The sequence below is a fragment of the Fragaria vesca genome, linkage group LG1 (genome assembly GCF_000184155.1).
Source record: "Fragaria vesca subsp. vesca linkage group LG1, FraVesHawaii_1.0, whole genome shotgun sequence".
Classification (NCBI taxonomy): domain Eukaryota; kingdom Viridiplantae; phylum Streptophyta; class Magnoliopsida; order Rosales; family Rosaceae; genus Fragaria; species Fragaria vesca.
Window position 1 is genome coordinate 17,342,848 of NC_020491.1, and position 571 is coordinate 17,343,418.

The following is a 571-nucleotide window of genomic DNA, read 5'->3' on the forward strand; positions in this document are numbered from 1 at the left end:
AAGAGAGAAGAGAGAAAGGGACGATAGGTGAGAACGGTGAGTGTGTGTGTGTGTGTGTGTGTGTGTATGTGAAATTAAGTGTGTGTGAGCGATACCTTTTTTCTTCTTCTAAGTGTCAAGTCTTTTAGGTTTTTGAGTCAAGTGTTTTTCATATCATACAACATAACTCTAAATTTTAGTTGTCTGAGAAATGACATCCTTAAATTGCAAGAGCGGGAGATTTCCCGCTGCTATATCTCAGCCTTAATTTTTTCCCTATCCATTTTACAAATCAGACAACATAAATTGTATATTTTGTTGTCTGAGAAGAAATGACATCCTTAAATTGCAAGAGTGGGAGATTTCCTGCTGCTATATCTCAGCCTTAATTTGTTCCCTATCCATTTTACAAATCAAACAACATAAATTGCATATTTTGTGTTGTCTGAGAAGAAAGAAAATAGAGATATTCAACTTAATCGTGAGGGCGGAAATTTCCCGCTACTTTTCATTCTAACGAGTCACTCTTTAAAATAACCCTAGTTTTCACTCACACAACGCATAAAAGCATTAAGAGTTGTCTAAAATNTGG